The following is a 19,842-nucleotide window of genomic DNA, read 5'->3' on the forward strand; positions in this document are numbered from 1 at the left end:
GGCCCCAGGTCTGTGCTTGTTTAATCAAGGAATGACGTATGGTTGTATGCACATTCTATATGTCGTGTCTTTGGGTCACCATTAAACTGAAGACATGTTTATCAAAATAACTCCCTGTAATTATTATCACGCGATTAAACTGATTAATCGTTTAACTATAATTAACTAGGAGATCGGGGCACCAAGGAAAATATTCAGATTACAAAGTTATAATTTTCCTAATATAACTTTCCTATATTATAATATTATATTATAGTGTAGGCCGATTATCTTCTGGTTTAAATGGTGTATTTTACCTCGCGTCCAGTCTCATTCCAAACGTCGTAAATTGTTGTATCTGCACGAATCCAGCCTTTACTAAAGGTCATCCATACATCAATTGTCTTAAAATCATTTATTTACTAAACTAAGTAATTCACAGAAAGCATACAAAACAGTAGGTATCGTTACAAAGAATTGGTAGAGTAATGTGCCCTAGTGGGCTAAACAGGCATGGCTGGTGTCTTGTTAAACAAAGGGTCATAAATGGTCAGCTGAGGAGGCACACATAGTTCATTAATATTAACAATTGATATTCTAATCCTTTGCACATGAACGCTCACTCATTCGGGAACAATTGCAATCAATATATATTTACGCTCAGTGTGTCGTCAGGATCCTTGTTGGAGAGTCGTTCTGTTGGAGAGTTCTCTCTCTCTCTCTCGGTTAGAATGAATCTTTCAAAGCGACATTCATTAATGTCGTTATAGAATGGATGTTTCGTTGGTCTTCGCGTTCAATGATATAATTTACTTAGCTGCAGACTAATAATTAATATCAAAGACTTGTTCTTATTCTGTCGGTATCGATAGTCTAAAAGTTAACCACGTGGTATAGTTCACTTTCAGTAGATGAATTGGATGGTCAAACCTATTGGCCAACTCGCAATGGAGTGGAGGCCTGGTCTCAAGAAATAACTTCTAGGTGGGGGTTTTATAGGTGAACCTAGAACAGGCTTGTCACATGACGCCTGGTCCTGTCCGTGTCCCTGGGGGCGTGCCGATGACTGATTTAATCTTTGAACATAAATACATTCTATCACATTAACATCAGTACACAGCATCTCAATGTATCACAAATAGCTTTATCCTTATTAATACATTCTATACAACCATTTGGATGCAAGTCCCATAGCTGAGGCTATTATATAAACAGTTTTATGGTAATATGGCTATATTGTCTCTTCTGAGTATCACAAAATTGTACCAAGTGGACCAGTTCGTAGCTGGATTCTTCACCAATCTTCCATACCTTCTCCAGAACATAAATGTCATTCGGTTTCCCAATTCTGTGAGTTGGAAGAATGTCCTGTGTCTCTCTATGAAACCCCTCTGTGTCTCAACTGGGCCATATGGCAAGAGATTCTCCTCTAGAATTTTACAACCCCTTCACACAGGGCCTGGGTGGGGGGAGGTAGGTTGGGGGATGGTGCAAGGGGGAGGGGGTCAACTGTCCTCCCTGTACTCAAAGAGGGCAACATCATGACAAATCTTATCAAATTAAAATGTGTTCTCTCTACATTACCTTGACCGTTAAATGACTCATAACTCTGGGCATTTCCTTGTATAAAAGCCCCATGAGCACTAACATGTGAAATTCATATGAGCACATCAAATTAGGTGTCAAATGAAAGCCAAGAGTGTATCTTTGAGAAAGTAAGGCATACAGTGGCCTTTAGAAAGCATCAAAATTGATTAAATGTAATCTCACCCATCTACACACAGTACCCCATAATGACAAATTGAAAACATGTTTTTAGACATTTTTGCAAATGTATTGAAAATGAAATACAGAAAGATCTCATTTAAATAAGTATTCACACCCCTGAGTCAATACTTTGTAGAAGCACCTTTTAGCACCGATTACAGCTGTGAGTCTTTCTGGGTAAGTCTAAGAGTTTGTCCAACATTTGCCCATTAAGCTCTGTCAAATTGGTTGTTGATCATTGCTAGACAACCATTTTCCAGTATTGCCACCAATTTTTCATAAGAGTAAACAGGTTTTTAGACATTTTTGCAAATGTATTAAAATAAGCAGAAATACCACATTTACATAAGTATTCAGACCCTTTGTTATGAGACTCTAAATTGAGCTCAGGTGCATCATGTTTCCATTGATCATCCATGCGATGTTACTACAACTTGATTGGAGTCCACCTGTGGTAAATTCAATTGATTGGACATGATTTGGAAAGGCACACACCTGTCTATATAAGAAGCAAGATTCTCTGGTCTGATGAAACCAACATTGAAGCCTTTGGCCTGAATGCCAAGCGTCACGTCTGGAGGAAACTTGGCAAACCTACGGTGAAGCATGGTGGTGGCAGCATCATGCTGTGGGGATGTTTTTCAGCGGCAGGGACTGGGAGCTAAGTCAGGATCGAGGCAAATATGTACCGAGCAAAGTACAGAGAGATCCTTGATGAAAACCTGCTCCAGAGTGCTCAGGACCTCAGACTGGGGTGAAGGTTTACCTTCCAACAGGACAATGACCCTGAGCACACAGCCAAGACAACGCAGGTGTGGCTTCGGGACAAGTCTCAGAATTTTTTTGAGTGGCCCAGCCAGAGCCTTGAACCCGATAGAACATCTCTGGAGAAACATGAAAATAACTGTGCAGCATCCAACCTGACAGAGCTTGAGAGGATCTACAGAGAGGAATGGGAGAAACTCCCCAAATATAGGTGTGCCAAGCTTGAAGCATCATACCCAAGAAGACTCAAGGCTTTAATCGCTGTCAAAGGTGCTTTAACAAAGTACAGAGTAAAGGGTCTGAATACTTATGTGAATGTGATATTTAAGTTGTATTTGTTTTGTAATAAATGTGCAAACATTTATAAAAAATGTTTTGCTTTGTCATTTTGGGGCATTATGTGTAGATTAAGGAAAAAAAATATTTCATAAGTTTAGAATAAGGAAAATGTGGAAAGTCAAGGGGCAAGAAAACTTTCCCAAATGCACTGTTTGATGTATAATAGAATACAACATTCAAATGTGTTTTTTGTAATAAAAAAATGCTTTAACAAAATATTAAAAGGCCACTCACCAGGAGAAATATGCTACTGTATATAAAGAGGGACAATAAAAATAAAAAGATTCTGGAAAAACACCAGGTCTTGATGGTAAACCTTTTTATGTTCTCAAAGATCCATTATTAGCATGTTTTAATTACTCTTATACAAATGGTATACTTTGAAGTACTCAACAAGGTCTGATTTCATTACAACTTAAACATGACCCAGGTGGTAAGTATAAAGATCCAGTCCATTTAAAAAACTGGTGGCCTCTAACACTTCAATGTTGTGATGAGAAAATCCTGGCGACATGCATAGCACACAGAATAAAAAAAAGGTTTTACCAGATATTGTTCATCCTGATCAGACAGGTTTTTTTTTTTACATGGATGATACATTGGAGATAACATACGACAATTATGAAACATTGAAGATACCATGCATGGTCTTCATAGCAGATTTTGAAAAAGCGTTTGATAAAGTACGACTAGAATTTATATATAAATGCCTGGATTACTTTAAAGTTATGTACAGCAACCCCAGATGTAAAATAGTAAATAATGGTTACTTTCTCAGAATGTATTAAGCTTTTAAGAGGAGTAAAACAAGGCTGTCCATTGTCTCCATATCTATTTATTATGGCCATTGAAATGCTAGCTATTAAAATTAGATCCAACAAGAATATCAAGGCGTTAGAAATCCTAGGGATAAAAACAAGTGTCAATGTATGCCGATGACTCTGTTTTTTTCTTAAATCAGCAATCTGGATCCCTGCACAGTCTCTGATCTTGCTCAGTTGTGCACCGGGGCCTCCCACTCATCTTTCTATTCTGGTTAGAGCCAGTTTTCACTGTTCTGTGAAGGGAGTAGTACGCAGCGCTGTACGAAATCTTCAGTTTCTTGGAAATTTCTCGCATAGAATAGCCTTCATTTCTCAGAACAAGAATAGACTGACGAGTTTCAGAAGAAAGTTTTGTTTCTGGCCATTTTGAGCCTGTAATCGAACCCACAAATGCTGATGCTCCAGATACTCAACTAGTCTAAAGATGGCCAGTTTTATTGCTTCTTTAATCAGGACAACAGTTTTCAGCTGTGCTAACAACTGCAAAGGGTTTTCTAATGATCAATTAGACTTTTTAAAATAATAAACTTGGATTAGCTAACACAACGTGCCATTTGAACACAGGAGTGATGGTTGCTGATAATGGGCCTCTGTACGCCTATGTAGATATTCCACTAACAATCAGCCGTTTCCAGCTACAATAGTCATTTACAACATTAACAATGTCTACACTGTATTTCTGATGAATTTTTATTTTACTGGACAAAATGTTGCTTTTCTTTCAAAAACAAGGACATTTCTAAGTGACCCCAAACATTTGAATGGTAGTGGTTTTTTTCTAATTCAAGAATGATTGACAATAAATAATTGTCATCAAATTAAATGTTAATGTAAAATGAGTTAATTAACTGAATGTATCCTGTAACCTAAAGGCTTTAACAAAATATTCATACAAATATGAAAAGGCTGTCACGGATCCCTCCGGAACTGTGTCATTACACACACACCTGGTCCCCATTTCTTTGATTAGTAATTGTATAAGTGTGCCCTTTGTCTGGTCGATTATTGTTCCCATGTCCGTTGGTCATGTGAATACCTATACATTGGCTCAGCCTGTGCTGCGTGTTTTGTGCATTTGTGTTTTTACGGGTCTTGTCCCGTGTCGTTCTACAAGGTTTTCCCTCGCTCATTTGTTTGGGTACATCCCAGTGTTTTATATACGTGTTTGTTTTGGGTGTATTTAAAACCCAGATGATGTATTCCTGTGCCTGTCTCCAAATCCTTTACACCAGCGTGACATAGGCCTATCATAGACTAGGCCTTTACGTTGTAGAAAGAGGGACAATTCGTCAAGTTAGGTCTGTTAAATTAATGTAACGTTGGAAAAAGTGCATTTCAATCCAGTCAGAGTATTTCTTATATCTACATAATAAAAATGCTGTTTTGGGTATTAATTGCTTCTAATAGGTCAGACAATTATGCATTAACCATGAATTTATCAGACTGTATGTTTATAAAGAGGGACAGGACAAATAAATAGTAGGAATTTGCGTCGGCCTCAGCCATGCTTCCTGGCATGCGAGAGAGTTGAAACATCAGCACACACAGGTCCGAATAGTGTGTGTCAGTGTCCAATCAGAGACCCGAACATGATCTGAGAGTGTGATCTGGTCTTTGATTCTCGCACATCAGCTTGGGAAATTCTCAAGGGAGAGAGGACAGTGCATTATGTGAACATAGCACTGCATAAATTGGCCCCCCCAAAATATTACATCTTCAAAACAAAACTGGGGGGAGAAAAGTGAAACGGGCATCCATTAAACAGTAAATCAAGTCTGTTTGGCTTAATGTTGTAACGTAAAGACCCCTGCCAACTACACTGAACTTTACAACATGTAAAGTGTTGGTCCCATGTTTCATTATTAATTAAACAGCATGATCATTACACAAGTGCACCTTTTGCTGAGGACAATAAAAGGACACTCTAAAATGTGCAGTTTTGTCACAATACAATGCCACAGATGTCTCAAGTTGAGGGAGAGTGCAATTGGCATGCTGACTGCAGGAATGTCTAGAAGAGCTGTTGCCAGATAATTGAATGTTCATTTCTCTACCATAAGCCGCCTCCAATGTCATTTTTGGGAATTTGGCAGTACGTCCAACCGGCCTCACAACCGCAGACCACGTGTAACCACCAGCCCAGGACCTCCACATCCGGCTTCTTCACCTGTGGGATTGTCTGAGACCAGCCACCTGGACAGCTGATGAAACTGTAGGTTTGCACAACTTAAGTGTCAGAAACCGTCTCAGGGAAGCTCATCTGCATGCTCGTTGTCCTCACCAGGGTCTCGGCCTGACTGCAGTTCGGCTTTGTAACAGACTTCAGTGGGCAAATGCTCACATTCGATGCCCACTGGCACGCTGGAGAAGTGTGCTCTTCACGGATGAATCCCAGTTTCAACTGTACCGGGCAGATGGCAAACAGCGTGTATGGTGGGCGGGCGAGCACTTTGCTTATGTCAACATTGTGATAAGAGTGCCCCATGGTGGCGGTGGTGTTATGGTATGGGCAGGCATAAGCTATGGACAACAAACACAATTGCATTTTATTGATGGCAATTTGAATGCACAAAGACACCGTGAAGAGATCGTGAGGCCCATTGTCGTGCCATTCATCCGCCGCCATCACCTCATGTTTCAGAATGATTAATGTCGCAAGGATCTGTACACAATTCCTGGAAGCTGAAAATGTTCCAGTTCTTCCATGGCCTGCATACTCACCAGTTGTGTCACCCATTGAGCATGTTTGGGATGCTCTGGATTGACGTATACGTCAATGTGTTCCAGTTCCCGCCAATATCCAGCAACTTCGCACATCCATTGAAGACTGGGACAACATTCCACAGGCCACAATCAACAGCCTGGATCAACTCTATGCGAAGGAGATGTTGTTCTGCATAATGCAAATGGTGGTCACACCAGATACTGACGTTTTATTGGGGGGGTGGTATCTGTGACCAACAGATACATATCTTCTCACGTCACCCCGCTTCTCCGCTCTCTCCACTGGCTTCCAGTCGAAGCTCGCATCCGCTACAAGACCATGGTGCTTGCCTATGGAGCTGTGAAGGGAACGGCACCTCTGTACCTTCAGGCTCTGATCAGGCCCTACACCCAAACAAGGGCACTGCGTTCATCCACCTCTGGCCTGCTCGCCTCCCTACCTCTGAGGAAGCACAGTTCCCGCTCAGCCCAGTCAAAACTGTTCGCTGCTCTGGCACCCCAATGGTGGAACAAGCTCCCTCACGACGCCAGGACAGCGGAGTCAATCACCACCTTCCGGAGACACCTGAAACCCCACCTCTTTAAGGAATACCTGGGATAGGATAAAGTAATCCTTCTAACCCCCCCCCTTAAAAGATTTAGATGCACTATTGTAAAGTGGTTGACCAACGGGATATTATAAGGTGAATGCACCAATTTGTAAGTCGCTCTGGATAAGAGCGTCTGCTAAATGTCTTAAATGTAAAAATGTAAATGTAAATGTATTCCCAGTCATGTGAAATCCATACATTAGGGCTTAATGAATTCATTTCAATTGATTGATTTCCTTATATGAACTGTAACTCAGTAAAATCTTTGAAATTGTTGCGTATGTTGCGTTTATACGTAGTTTGTAGCCCAAACAATTCGGACGCTACAATACAGACAGAAGTTGGTCCATCGGCAGTACTGACTTCAGACGAGTCCCGTGAAGCAAATTGGAGAACACCATCGTGTTCGTGAGAGTCTCAGCTTTCCTTAGTGGGGTCATATTAGTTTCTAGCTCAAAACATTCACTGCAGATGCGGAAGGCCGACATCGGCAGAAGTGGTGGATAGAGATGCAGCCCATGCAAAAATATCTCCATCTTAAACAGACTGACAAAAAATCCCCATCAAAATCTTTCTAATTATATTGACAGGTGTGTCAAATGACTTTAGGGGGATAATGTGTTGTAAAATGTGTTGCATAGCAAACAGTAAACTCTTTATGACTGCTTTAAAGTAGCGTTGAAGTCTTGATTCCTAAAATCTTTATGATCTCAAAACTATTATGCACGTAAACAGAAATTACCCTCGCACCACGATTATTAGCATTCAAATTCCTTGTCCATGGGTTGAGTTGACTCTGTACACAACATTCCAAAGCGACATATTAGTAGCAATCCATTTCTAAGGGTAAAAGACTAATAGAAACCCTCTCCCTCACTGAATTCTACAACAAGTCTCTGTCATGCTATAAATATCTCAATTCCACTACCTTCCTACTCCCACAACGCTTAGCTACAACACACCATTTTCTCTCCACCTGAGGCATTCCCTCCCACTTCATCCCAAACCGAGCAAGTGAGGTTTCACAATTTGTCTCAATGTCAGCAGCCAATTGGGGAGGTGGATTGCTTTTAGGTTCGTTTTTGCTAGTCAACTTTCAGCGGATACCCCCATTAGTCTTTCATAACACCACCTGTTTTGTTGTCAGTGACTTTGTTAGTTGACCTTTCTATTCAGCAACATTTTTGTTTTTATTGATGGGGAACGTAACAAAATAATCAAATCAAATTGTATGTCACATGCGCCGAATACAACAGGTGTAGACCTTACCGTGAAATAACAATAACGAGGCTATATACAGGGGACCAAGTAAATGTGCGGGGGTACATGTTAGTCAAGGTAATTTGTTCATGTAGGTAGGTGTACAGTGACTATTCATAGATGATAAACAGTGAGTAGCAGCAGTGTAAAAACAAAGGGGGGGTCAATGTAATTAGTCTGGGTGTCCATTTGATAAATTGTTCAGCAGTCTTATAGCTTGGGGTAGAAGATGTTAAGGAGCCTTTTGGACCTAGACTTGGCGCTCTGGTACCGCTTGCCGTGCGGTAGCAGAGAGAACAGTCTATGACTAGGGTGACTGACTTCCTCTGACACAGCCTGGTATATAGGTCCTGGATGGCAAGAAGCTTGTCCCCTGTGATGTTTTGGGCCATACACCCTACCCTCTGTAGCACCTTACGGTCAGATGCCGAGCAGTTGCCATACCAGGCGGTGATGCAACCGGTCAGGATGCTCTCGATGGTGCAGCTGTAGAACCTTTTGAGTATTTGAGGACCCATGCCAAATCTTTTCAGTCTCTTGAGGGGGAAAATGTGTTGTCGTGCCCTCTTCACAACTGGCTTGGTGTGTTTGGAACATGATAGTTTGTTGGTGATGTGGACACCAAGGAACTTGAAGCTCTCAACCCGCTTCAATTCAGCCCCGTCGATGTAAATGGGTGGCCTGTTTGGCCCTCCTTTTCCTGTAGTCCACGGTCATCTCCTTTGTCTTGCTCACATTGAGGGAGAGGTTGTTGACCTGGCACCACACTGATAGGTCTTTGACCTCCTCCCTATAGGCTGTCTCATCGTTGTCGGTGATCAGGCCTACCACTATTGTGTCAGCAGCAAACTTAATGATGGTGTTGGAGTCATGCTTGGCCACCCAGTCGGCAATGAACAGGGCTGCGTGCTTAGTCCCCTCCTGTACTCCCTGAGAAGAACCGGTGTTGAGGATCAGCGTGGCAGACGTGTTGTTGCCTACCCTTACCATCTGGGGACGGCCCGTCAGGAAGTCCAGGATCCAGTTGCAGAGGGAGGTGTTTAGTCCCGGGGTCCTTAGCTTAGTGCTGAGCTTTGTGGGCACTATGGTGTTGAACGCTGAACTGTAGTCCATGAACAGGATTCTCACATAGGTGTTCTTTTTGTCCAGGTGGGAAAGGGCAGTATGGAGTGCTATTGAGATTGCGTCACCTGTGGATCTTTTGGGGCGGTATGCGAATTGGAGTGGATCTAGGGTTTCCGGGATGATGGTGTTGATGTCAGCCATGACCAGCCTTTCAAAGCAGTTCATGGCAACCAGTGTGTGCTACGGAGTGGAAGTCATTTAGGCACGTTACCTTTGCATTCTTGGGCACAGGGACTATGGTGGTCTGCTTGAAACGTGGGTATTACAGACTCAGTCAGGGAGAGGTTGAAAATGTCAGTGAAGACACTTGCTAGTTGGTCCGCGCATGCTTTGATAATACGCCCTGGTAATCCGTCTGGCCCAGCGGCCTTGTGAATGTTGACCTGTTTAAAGTTCTTGCTTACATCAGCTACGGAGAGCGTGATCACACAGTCGTCCGGAATAGCTGGTGCTCTCATACATAAAAGGGCATTTAGCTAATCTGGTAGGCTCGCGTCACTTGGAAGCTTGTGGCTGGGTTTCCCTTTGTAGTCCGTATTAGTTTGCAAGCCCTGCCACATCTGACAAACATCAGAGCCGGTGTAGTAGGATTGAATCTTAGTCCTGTGTTGATGCTTTGCCTGTTTGATGGTTTGTCTGAGGGCATAGCAGGATTTCTGTTAGTGTCCGGGTTAGTGTCCCGATCCTTGAAAGCGGCAGCTCTAGTCTTTCGCTCGGTGCGGATATTGCCTGTAATCCATGGCTTCTGGTTGGGATATGGATGTACGGTCACTGAGGGGACGACGCCCTCAATGGACTTATTGATGAAGCCGGTGACTGAGGTGGTATACTCCTCAATACCATTGGATGAATCACGGAACATATTCCAATCGGTGCTAGCAAAACAGTCCTGTAGCTTTGCATATCACAGTGCCATCCGTTTTGTCACCAAAGCCCCATATACTACCCACCACTGCGACCTGTACGCTCTTGTTGGCTGGCCCTCGCTTCATACTCGTCGCCAAACCCACTGGCTCTAGGTCATCTACAAGACCCTGCTAGGTAAAGTCCCCCCTTATCTCAGCTCACTGGTCACCATAGCAGCACCCACCTGTAGCACGCGCTCCAGCAGATATATCTCTCTGGTCACCCACCAAAGCCAATTCCTCCTTTGGCCATCTCTCCTTCCAGTTCTCTGCTGCCAATGACTGGAACGAACTACAAAAATCTCTGAAACTGGAAACACTTATCTCCCTCACTAGCTTTAAGCACCAGCTGTCAGAGCAGCTCACAGATCACTGCACCTGTACATAGCCCATCTATAATTTTGCCCGAACAACTACCCCTTCCCCTACTGTATTTATTTATTTATTTAGCTCCTTTGCACCCCATTATTTCTACTTTGCACTTTCTTCCACTACAAATCTACCATTCCAGTGTTTTACTTGCTATATTGTATTTACTTTGCCACCATGGCCTTTTTGCCTTTACCTCCCTTATCTCACCTCATTTGCTCACATTGTAAATACTTGTTATTCTACTGTATTATTGACTGTATGTTTGTTTTACTCCATGTGTAACTCTGTGTTGTTGTATGTGTCGAACTGCTTTGCTTTATCTTGGCCAGGTAGCGAATTGTAAATGAGAACTTGTTCTCAACTTGCCTACCTGGATAAATAAAGGTGAAATAAATAAAAAATTAAATAAATACAAATCTGCGTCATCAGACCACTTTCTTATTGAGCGATTCACTGGTAGTTCCTGCTTTAGTTTTTGCTTGTATACAGGAATCAGGAGGATAGAATTATGGTCAGATTTTCCAAATGGAGGGTGAGGGAGAGCTTTGTATCCCGACCTTCTCCCTCAGTATCTCCGTATTTTCTTCACGCGAATGACGGGATGTGGACATGTTCTCCGGAAAGCAGTATATCCTTTGTGTCGGCCTCGTTAAAGAAAAAATATTTGTCCAGTTCGAGGTGAGAAATCGCTGTTCTGATGTCCAGAAGCTCTTTTCGGTCAAAAGAGACGGTAGCAGCAACTTTATGTACATAAGTTACAAACAATGCGAAAAAAACAAACAAAATAGCACAGTTGGTTAGGAGCCCGTAAAACGACAGCCATCCCATCCAGTGCCATTATTTGTATTGTGCTGCTACAGTAGGAATACAGACAGTACACAATGATTTCCCATGAAAGTCCTAATAGTGTTGTCATTCTCTTGCAGACAATACCACTTGATGGCCTACAGATGCTTTTTGGAGTTTGTTCTACATGGTGGAAAAGCTAGGCACAGGACAGCAAATGCCCTTGCCTGCATGTGTTGTTGGGACCATTCAAGCAACTCGAGAGGAGCTGTGAAAGGTCCATAACAACAATCTCCCCTTGTACCAAAGTGACTTTGAACACTTAACTGCACCCCCACAAACACACCATATCATATGCAAGTAGTCCCTTTGTAGAACTGTAGTATTTATTATAGCCATTAGTGTCACGTCCTGACCAGTATAAGGGTTATTTGTTATTGTAGTTTGGTCAGGATGTGGCAGAGGGTATTTGTTTTATGTGGTTCGGGGTGGTGGTTTATTTAGTAGGGCGTTTGATTTATTATTTCCGGGTTTTTGGGTAATGTTCTATATTTGTATTTCTATGTGGTCTCTGGTCTTTTGTATTTCTATGTCTGGTTTATTGGGGTTGGACTCTCAATTGGAGGCAGGTGTTTTCTCGTTGCCTCTGATTGGGAGTCCTATATATAGGTATATGTTTGGTTTAGTGTTTGTGGGAGATTGTTTCTTGTTTTGCGTGTGTGAGCCTGACAAGACTGTTTTGTTGTTCGTGAGTTCTTCGTTGTTTTGTTATTTTGGTGTTCACTTTATTTTCAAATAAATATCAAGATGAGCATCCACATTCCTGCTGTGTTTTGGTCCTCCATTCCAGACGACAACCGTTACAGAATCTCCCACCACAAGTGGACCAAGCAGCAGAGTAAGGAGCAAGGGGTATTCAATATGGACTGGCGGGAGAAATGGACGTGGGAGCAGATTCTGGCCGGAGAGGGCCCATGGAGGAAGTCTAGTGAGGACCGGGAACGCTACTGGGGAACACGACTGGCGTTGAAGCCCGAGAGGCAGCCCCAATAATTTTTTTGGGGGGGGCACACGGGTAGTTTGGCTGGGCGAGGAGTGAGCCCCAGGCCAAATCCCCGTACCTTTTCTGGGCAACCAGTGATTGGACAGGTCCCGTGCTTCAAGGTAATGGGTACTGTGGCGAGGCCAAGTATTTTTAGGCCGGTACGCGCAATACCAGCGCCCCGCATTTGCCAGGGGGAAGTGGGCATCCAGCCAGTAAGAGCGATGCCAGTTCTTCGCTCGAGACCGCCAGTACGCCTCTACGGTCCAGTGCGTCAACCCAGTCCGACTCGGCCTGTTCCCGCTCCCCGCACTAGCCCTGAGGTGCATGTTCCCAGGCTGATACCTCCAGTACCAGCACCACGCATCAGGCTTCCAGTGCGTCAGCCCAGTCCGACTCGGCCTGTTCCTGCTCCCCGCACTAGCCCTGAGGTGCGTGTTCCCAGGCTGATAACTCCAGTACCAGCACCACGCATCAGGCTTCCAGTGCGTCAACCCAGTCCGACTCGGCCTGTTCCCGCTCCCCGCACTAGCCCTGAGGTGCATGTTCCCAGGCTGATACCTCCAGTACCAGCACCACGCATCAGGCTTCTAGTGCGTCAACCCAGTCCGACAACCCAGTCCGACTCGGCCTGTTCCCGCTCCCCGCACTAGCCCTGAGGTGCGTGTCCCCAGGCTGATACCTTCAGTACCAGCACCACGCATCAGGCTTCCAGTGCGTCAGCCCAGCCTCGAGAGTTCGGCAATAGTGTGCAGTCCAGAGTATCCGGCAACAGTGTGCGGTCCAGAGTATCCGGCAACAGTGTGCGGTCCAGAGTATCCGGCAACAGTGTGCGGTCCAGAGTATCCGGCAACAGTGTGCGGTCCAGAGTATCCGGCAACAGTGTGCGGTCCAGAGTATCCGGCACCAGTGTGCAGTCCAGAGTATCCAGCAGCAGTGTCTAGTCCGGAACCGAGGGAGACTGCCTGCGACCCGGAACCGAGGGGGTCTGCCTGCGACCCGGAACCGAGGGGGTCTGCCTGCGACCCGGAACCGAGGGGGTCTGCCTGCGACCCGGAACCGAGGGGGTCTGCCTGCGACGCGGAACCGAGGGGGTCTGCCTGCGACCCGGAACCGAGGGGGTCTGCCTGCGACCCGGAACCGAGGGGGTCTGCCTGCGACCCGGAACCGAGGGGGTCTGCCTGCGACCCGGGACCGAGGGAATCTACCTGCGACCCGGAACCGAAGGGGTCTACCTGTGACCCGGAACCGAAGGGGTCTGCCTGTGACCCGGAACCGAAGGGGTCTGCCTGTGACCCGGAACCGAAGGGGTCTGCCTGTGACCCGGAACCGAAGGGGTCTGCCTGTGACCCGGAACCGGGTGAGTCTGCCTGTGACCCGGAACCGGGTGAGTCTGCCTGTGACCCGGAACCAGGTGAGTTTGCCTATGACCCGGAACCGGTGAGTCTGCCTATGACCCGGAACCAAAGGAGTCTATCAGCAACCCGGAACTAAGTAAGTCAGTTGTCGATCCGGAACTAAAAATGATTAACTATGTATTTAATGAGTCTGCCTACAGTGTGGAAAGGAAGAGGTCTGCCTACGATCCGGAACAAGGGGAGTCTGCCTACGGCCCAAAACTAATCAAGTCTGTCTGCATTCTGGAGGACAGTAGGCCGGAGCCAGAACCACCTCCTGTATAGGTGGGTTGGGGAGGGGAGGTGTAGCACAAGTGCCGTCGGTGACGGCAGCCACCCTCCCTTCCCTCCCTTTAGTTTAGGGGGATTTTTTTGTTGTTGTTTTTTTTTTTTTTTATTATTTATGAGGTGCATCCGGGGTCTGCACCTTTAGGGGGGGTACTGTCACGTCCTGACCAGTATAAGGGTTATTGTCACGTCCTGGCCAGTATAAGGTTAATTGTTTTTGTAGTTTGGTCAGGACGTGGCAGAGGGTATTTGTTTTATGTGGTTCGGGGTGGTGTGTTTGTGTAAAGGGTGTTTGATTTAGTATTTCTGGGGTTTTGGTTGATGGTCTATGTGGTTGTATTCTATGGTTAGTCTGGTGTGTGTGTTTCTATGTTTGGTTAATTGGGGTTGGGACTCTCAGTTGAAGGCAGGTGTTGTCTATCTGCCTTTGATTGAGAGTCCCATATATTAGGGTGTGTTTGTGTGTGTGATTTGTGGGTGATTGTTCTGTGTTTTGCCTTGTGCCTTACCAGACTGTTTTTGTTGATCGTTCGTGTTTTGTTATTTTGTACGTTCATTTTGAAGATAATTAAAAATCAAGATGAGCATTCACGTACCTGCTGCGTTTTGGTCCTCATTCACCGACAACAGCTGTGACAGTTATTTGTTATTGTAGTTTGGTCAGGACGTGGCAGAGGGTATTTGTTTTATGTGGTTCGGGGTGGTGGTTTAGTAGGGCGTTTGATTTATTATTTCCGGGTTTTTGGGTAATGTTCTATGTGGTCTCTGGTCTTTTGTATTTCTATGTCTGGTTTATTGGGGTTGGACTCTCAATTGGAGGCAGGTGTTTTCTCGTTGCCTCTGATTGGGAGTCCTATATATGGGTATGTGTTTGGTTTAGTGTTTGTGGGAGATTGTTTCTTGTTTTGCGTGTGTGAGCCTGACAAGACTGTTTTGTTGTTCGTGAGTTCTTCGTTGTTTTGTTATTTTGGTGTTCACTTTATTTTCAAATAAATATCAAGATGAGCATCCACATTCCTGCTGCGTTTTGGTCCTCCATTCCAGACGACAACCGTTACAATTAGTATACTTTTCTTCTACTGTATAAATTGCCATAACTGTTCCTGCATACTGCTTTGAAAATGAACCTGTCTCAAGAGCAAATAAACTTTTGACTTGAATACAAGCCATGTCTACTTATTGTATATTGACAGACTAATCGGTTTTATTGAAACAAGTTAACTTGCCAACAAATTAAAGTTGAAATGATACATCAACTCCCGCCATTATTTGTTTTAGCAGTAAGATTGTAGCTAGTTAATGCCAAATATATTTCATGAATATCACAATGAATTGATCCAGAAGTTAACGTCAACTTGGTTTCGGATGCAGTTGGAATCATTTAGACCAACGGGGGGGCAAATATGTTTTCTTATTTTTCTTAAAATTTTTATCCTGTTTTAGAAAAAAAAAAATGCTTGGAAAGATCAGAGGTTGGACCTAAGCAAGTGTTTAAATACTTCCCTACACATATAGAATATGATCTGGCCCGCGAGACATAATAATAATATTTAGTGGTATCCAATTGGTAGTTAGTCTTGTCCCATCGCTGAGAGGCAAAGGTCGAGAATAGTGGCGTCCTCCAAAACACGACCCAGCCAAGCCGCACTGCTTCTTGACAAAATGCCCGCTTAACCCGGAAGCCAGCCGCACCAATGTGTCAGAGGAAACACCGTACACCTGGCGACCGTGTCAGCGTGCATGCACCCGGCCCGCCACAGGAGTGGCTAGAGTGCGATGGGACAAGAAATTCTCGGCCTGCCAAACCCTCTCCTAACCCGGACGACGCTGGGCCAATTGTGCGCCGCTTCATGGGTCTCCCAGTCACAGCCAGCTGTGACACAGCCTGGTATCGAACCCGGGTCTATAGTGACACCTCAAGCACTGCAATGCAGTGCCATAGACCGTTGTGCCACTCGGGAGGCCCCCACAAATTGATTTTAACAAACAATTGGTCCCCAAAAAAATGCGGCCCTCCGTTGAATTTCAAAATCCTGATGTGGCCCTCGAGCCAAAAAGTTGTCCCACCCCTGATTTAGACATTCGTCAGTACACTTGCAGAAAATAAAACTTTATATCCAACTCCATTATATACATCATGTACAGAGCTAGCAATATCTATACCACAATGAAGTTGTGAGCATACTAGGCATTCTATAACATCAGTCTTACTGAAAATGTATGTTGCGTTGGCTTTGTTCCAGACCGGGTCCGGAATGTTCTTCAGCTAGTGAACCTCGTGTTGGGCAATGTCAGCTGGTCTGGCAGAATTTAATGCGCTCATGACCTTGGATTCAGACTATACACTTTTGCTCTTGCCAGCTCTGTGCAGTCTTTTCCTCTTCCAAGTCAGATGATGTTGAGCTTGTTCCCGGCTGAAAGCTTTCATCCAATGGGTCTCCAGCACAGGTGTCAAACTCATTCCACGGAGGGCCGAGTGTCTGCGAGTTTTTGCTCCTCCCATGTACTCGAATGACGAATTAAGGTCACTAGTCAGGAACTCCCCTCACCTGCTTGTCTAGGTCTTAATTGAAGGGGGGGCAGCAGACACTAGGCCCTCCATGGAATGAGTTTGACACCCCTGGTCTACAGGATCTGTATTACTGAAGCTGGTGTCAAGGTCATCAGCAGCAGCAAGATTAGTCTGTAGGGCATACACTAGTCAGTGGTTAGCCAACATTTTACTATTTTGTCACCATCAATACACACTCACAAGGTACTATATCCACCCATCCCCCTCGTGTCAATAGAACATGCCGACTAACCTTCACACACAATACTGACACCAGTCAGTCAGTTACCCACACCCTTTCCTCCTTACTAATAACTGCTTTTCTCCAATTTAGAAAACGCTTTGCTTAAACAATCAACAAAGCCGCCATAATACAGAAGTTGTAGCCTACTTATAAACTTACCAACTATGACAACAAAACACGGCCCACGTTTATGCCCAGCTCCAATATATTTATATTTATTCATGGAGTCATGGAAAGATGCAGCAAAGATGACTTACACTAGTTCCTGGTGCTGCGCTTGATGTTGATGTAGCTACAGATGTCGATAGGCCAGTCACGTTAGCCTCTGGGTAGTTAGTTAGCTAACGGTTAGATATAGTCCGGTAGGCTGTAGCTAACGTAACCTAAGGTAGCTAAAGTTAGCTTGCAAAGTTACAAATTACATCGCCAGATAACATCTGTCTAATTACATTGATTTGCTTTGGAATGTCTAGCCAGCATATTATGAAAGCTAGGTAGCTAGATTTTGGTTTAGATAAACAAATGTAGTTTGTCAGCTAGTTACCTCTGCTCGACTTCTTAGTAAGGTAATCGATGAAATGTTACCCTAGCAGCCTGTGCTTGCTTGTAGTTTGCACATCCAGGTACTAAGCACCACACCATGACTTAACTTTAGCTGTTGTAAATAAATAGTTCTTCACAAGCCAATGTTCTATGAACGAGTGGCTGGTCCAGTGAGTAACGTTCGCTACCTGTTGACACCCATTCTTAAACGGATCCACCTTGACAGGGGCAGTACCACATCCTGAAATCGCTATGAATTCTGAGTAACATTTTACAATACAGTTCCATTTGTAAATTGTTTATAAAGGGGTTATAATTACGGTTATTTAATCATTTGGAAATTGCATTATAAGTCATTAATAAATGGCTATATTGCATTGGTAAAAATAGTGCAATAACTGGTCAGTGTTTGCCAAATAGTGAGCCAATATTTACTTAGTTATTACCCATTTATAAATGCACCAATAATATGGCTTGATCTTGAGATGAAGCCTTCATTCCTGGAATAAATAAGTGTACCAATGCATCATCAGGGTTTCAGATGGGGGCAAGACACCAGTGGAGGCTCCTGAGGGGAGGATGGCTCATAATATAGCTAATGAAATGGCATCAAACCATGTGTTTGATGTATTTGATACCATTCCACCTATTCTGCTCTAGCCTATACCATGAGTGCGTCCTCCCCAATTAAGGTGCCACCATCCTCCTGTGCAAGACACATTATGGGAGTTAACCATTGGTCTGAAACCCAACTATTTCTGTTCCTGGGACACAGCAACAATGCACTACACAAAGAAAATAGAAAATAACTTTTTTTTTAACTGTGCGACCATTTGAAAATAAGGTTGCATGATGATACATAATGGTAAAATATTATACGCATTTGTAAGTGCATTTATAAATGGTTAATAGCTGGAGGTAAAGAGTGACTAACTATTTGACAAGCACTGACTGGCAAGCGCACTATTTTTTTACCAATTTCTTATAACCCATTTAATGGTTTATAATGCATCTACAAATGATTAAATAACCATTAACGTAATTACAAACCCTTTACAAATGCAACCTTATTGTAAAGTGTTACGTGAATTCTGGATATTGTGATTGGCCTACAATCAGAAAACACAGATGGCCCTTTTCTACCGGTGAGATGCAGAAACGCTTGTATTTGCGTGTAGTGATTTTTATGACATATATGTTAACATATTTATGAACATATACAGTGAACGAGCAGTGGTGAAATTACCCTTTAAGAGAGAAATAGCAAAATAGCATTCTATCAGTCTCTGGCTGGGACAGTGAATCAGAAAGCAACCGAGTCAGTTGGTAAGGATGTTGGATCTTAATTTGACCCCTTTCGTCGCTGGAGGAAAATATTTAGAATCGCCCGCCTGAAGGCAGATGGAAGCGGTGTTTGTAGGCTATAGAATAATATATACTGAACAAAAATATAAATGCAACATGCAACAATGTCAACGATTTTACTGAGTTAGTTCATATAAGGAAATCCGTCAACTGAAATAAATTAATTAGGCCCTAATCTATGGATGTCACATGACTGGGCAGGCGCGCAGACACGGGTGGGCCTGGAAGGGCATAGGCCCACCAACTGCGGAGCCAGGGCAAGCCAATCAGAATTAGTTTTTCCCCACAAAAGAGCTTTATTACAGACGTTTCATTAGCTGTCCGGGTGGCGGGTCTCAGACAATCCCACAGATGAATAAGCCAGATGTGGAGGTCCTGGGCTGCCGTGGTTACACATGGTCTGCGGTTGTGAGGCCGGTTGGACGTACTGCCAAATTCCCAAAAATGACATTGGAGGCAGCTTATGGTAGGGAAATGAACATTCAATTATCTGGCAACAGTTCTGGTGAACATTCCTGCAGTCAGCATGCCAATTGCACAGTCCCTCAAAACTTGAGACATCTGTGGCATTTGTTGGGTGACAAATCTGCACATTTTAGAATGGCCTTTTATTGTCCCCAGCACAAGGTTCATCTGTGTAATGATGATACTGTTTAATCAGTTTCTTGATATGCAACACCTGTCAGGTGGATGAATTATCTTGGCAAAGGAGAAATGCTCACTAACAGGGATGTAAAGAAATTTGTGTCCAAAATCTGAGAGATGTGTATGGAGATTCCTGGGAACTTTTATTTTACATGTTGCGTTTATATTTTTGTTTAAGTATAATGTGTCAGTTCAAGTAGCCTATGTAGGCTACAGTGCGTCTCATGTGAATTCTTATGTGAATATCAACACTTTTACATTTTTGTAGGGGGTAGATGTATTTTTCGCTAGGGGAAAATCTGTTTCTTTACATCAATTGTTTTATATGTTC

At 43.8% G+C, this 19,842-nt stretch overlaps 1 protein-coding gene across 1 annotated transcript in view; it reads left to right on the top strand.

The window, feature by feature from the left end:
- The window catches only part of LOC106613494 (PEX5-related protein-like), a 56,436-nt gene that overhangs the window by 12,958 nt on the left and 23,636 nt on the right, over positions 1 to 19,842 (top strand). The window lies entirely within an intron of this gene.

The sequence above is a fragment of the Salmo salar genome, chromosome ssa10 (genome assembly GCF_905237065.1).
Source record: "Salmo salar chromosome ssa10, Ssal_v3.1, whole genome shotgun sequence".
In the NCBI taxonomy this organism is placed as follows: domain Eukaryota; kingdom Metazoa; phylum Chordata; class Actinopteri; order Salmoniformes; family Salmonidae; genus Salmo; species Salmo salar.